This window comes from Octodon degus, unplaced genomic scaffold (assembly GCF_000260255.1).
Source record: "Octodon degus isolate 3935 unplaced genomic scaffold, OctDeg1.0 scaffold00058, whole genome shotgun sequence".
Classification (NCBI taxonomy): domain Eukaryota; kingdom Metazoa; phylum Chordata; class Mammalia; order Rodentia; family Octodontidae; genus Octodon; species Octodon degus.
In genome coordinates, this window is record NW_004524634.1 from 11,075,937 (window position 1) to 11,078,981 (window position 3,045).

Here is a 3,045-nt window from a genome sequence, read left to right on the forward strand (position 1 = left end):
TTTATATTTTTTACACAGACTATATTATAATAAAAAGTGATGCTATAAAGCAAACAACTGTGAAACAAATACTTCATAGGAAAGATAACTGCAAGAGGACACAGGCCAGCCAGATCACCATCAGTTCTTTGAGGACGGGACCAAGAATGCACACGCACTTTGCCTTATTCTACATTCATAGTTGTAATCATGATTATTGCAGCTGATGCATGATTACATTCATAAATTTTCAGATAGTGCTACAGAAGATTAAATATGAGTGTAAATTCTTTGACTCTCCTTTTAAAAGGTGGGATCCAGGTTACAACCATTTGAATGTGAAAGTCTTTGAAATTAAAGTGTCTTGATCCAGAGCCTTAAAAGTTGATATGTTTCAGTTCCTGTTTCTTCTAACACTTTTTCTGGGAGTTCAGAGCTACCTTGAATAAATCTTTGTGTACATTGTGTGTACCACACTGAAAAACCACATACTGGTCCTCTGGTCAGTAGTATCAAATGTGTTCAGTCTTGTACTACCACTACTAAGGTGTGGTATATGTCTGAGTTAAACTGTCTTTGACAATTCAAGTCAACCAATACCTTTAAGTAATATTTGTAGACATGGAAAGAAGGAGCCAGCTGAGTTGGAATTAAATTAGAAATCTACAAAACATAATATACAAAAAAATGTGTGTTTTTAAAAGTTATTAAGTTTTGGGATTTATTTGATCTTTCATCTTCAATTGTCTGATCTACTTTGTATGTAAAAAGGCCATAAAGTTTCAAATTATAGTCACTCAGGGTTATGAACATCTAGGCCTATGACCACAAAATAACCAAAACTATTTAAAATGACTAGGGAAAATTTTTGTTCCTTGTGATTTCTAATTGTGATGTCAACCAAGCTTGGAGATTAATAAATTCTGGGTGTGGCTGTAGACAATAGATATGCAGGACAACCAACTAAAGGGAAGATACACACCTGAGGTGAATGGCAACAACCAATAAGCTTATAGCTTGGAAAGAATAAAAGAAAAAGAAGTATCTCCTGTTGTTCAGAAGACAACAGGGCCTCTGCTCCAGGCCCTTGACCTTTGAACCCTAGGGGTTCTGGAGGTGCTGCAGCATGGAGACAGCATGTTAGATTCTCCCATCGCTGATCCTGCACATACATACTAGAACCCTCCCAATTCTGATTCTGTAAATCTGCTTAATAAACCCCTTGTACATAGCAATACACATATTTTATATTGTGCATGTTCTTCTAGAGAACCCTAACTAATTCACTCCTCTGATAGTACCTCAACAACACCCAAATTCAACCCTAAAACATTTCAGAAGTCACACGTTCAGCTCTCAAAAAAGGGATGTTAAAATCTAAAGAAATAATTTGTTACTCTACTGCAAACTTGTATGGGCTGCTTGATCTAACTGAATTTTTACCCTACTTTTCCTTTTGTTTAATTCTGAGGACAGGAATTCTACAAGGTTCCTCTTCAGGTGGGCTAGTCAAAACTGGTTGTATTAAGATGGCTTCACTGGGACCCTCAGACAACACTATCTTCATTCTAATCCTATCTTCATGCTAAATAACATCTCCATGTCAGTTAACCATTGCCGTGATGGTCAAGAGAAAAACGAAGGAAAGGAACAAAAGGATCCTTGAATTCCAGAAATATCCACCTCAAAAACCTCAGTGGATTGAAAAACTGATTTCTCAGTTAATCTCCCACTTCTCCCATGCTTGGCAAAGAAAAAATTCTCATTTGTTCCTTTTAAAAATTGAAGTAAATATTCTGTGTCATGAAGAAAAATCCTTTTTAAAAAAATTTGTATTAAAGAAAGTAGAGGGGCCAGCCAGATAGCTCAGTGGACTAAAGCACCTGCGTAAGCAGATGCAGGGAAGGGGGATTTGATACCTGACAGGCCGTGCTGACCCCAGCCCTGGGATGCACTGAGACTGGATGTGGAGGAGCGGGCCTGTAATTCCAGCTCTTGGGAGACTGAAAACAGGAGGATCACTATGAGTCTGATCTGTGTAGTAAGACCCCATAGATCCTGTAATAAATACATTTTTAAAAAAGTAAAATAGAGTAGAAAAATAACTAAGACACTAGAAACAATACACAATTACTAAAAAGTAGATGATTGGTTCGTAACACTGTTCACTATAATGAACATTGTTATTTTCAATATGGCTGCTCAGATTACAGATACAAGTAGGTAAAATTGGTCAAAGTAAAAATGTTAAGCATTAGCTGCTACCTTCAAAAAACCAACAGAACAACAGAAATTAGTAACACAACTGTCTTATGCATCCTGTGTGCATACATACATGATTTTTTCTTTTTTTTCTATCTTTTCTTCTTTCCTTCATACCCAATTGTTTATTTCTTGTGCTCAGACTCTTTCCCTTTTACTATTTCTATTGTACCATTCAGATTTTATTACGTATTTATTTAATGTGTTTAGTGCAAGGTCTACAGGGTCTCACTACACAGATCTGACTTGTAGTGATCCTTCCTGTTTTTCAGCCTCCCAAGTGCTGGGATCACAGGTGCATGCCACCATGCCCCGTCTCTGTCATGTCTCAGCTTTCCCAGGGAGCAGCGTCAGCAGGAAACACCGCAGATCAAACCTTGGTACTTGCATCTGCTTAAGCAAGTGTTTTAGTCCACTGAGCTATCTGACCGACCTGACTTTCATATTTTATTTTCTCTTTCAGGTTCTTACATGAGGGAGACACTACTATGTTTACACACATGGGTCGGGTTTATTTCACATATGAATATAAACTCTAGTTGTATCCAATTACCTATAAAGGCCTCACGTTTGTCTTTCTTTATAGCTGAGTAATACTCCATTGTGTAAAAGCACTGTTTCTTTTTTTAAATCCATTCCTAAGTTTACGGGCATTTGAGTTGTTTCCAAGATTTAGCTACGGCAAATTGTGCACCTATAAACATGGATGCATAAGCCGGGTGGCTTGTCATGACATGCCATTTACTGCTAAGATGTCTCTAGGGTAGATGGATGTTCAAGAAGAAGGCGGTGGTGAAGGAAAAC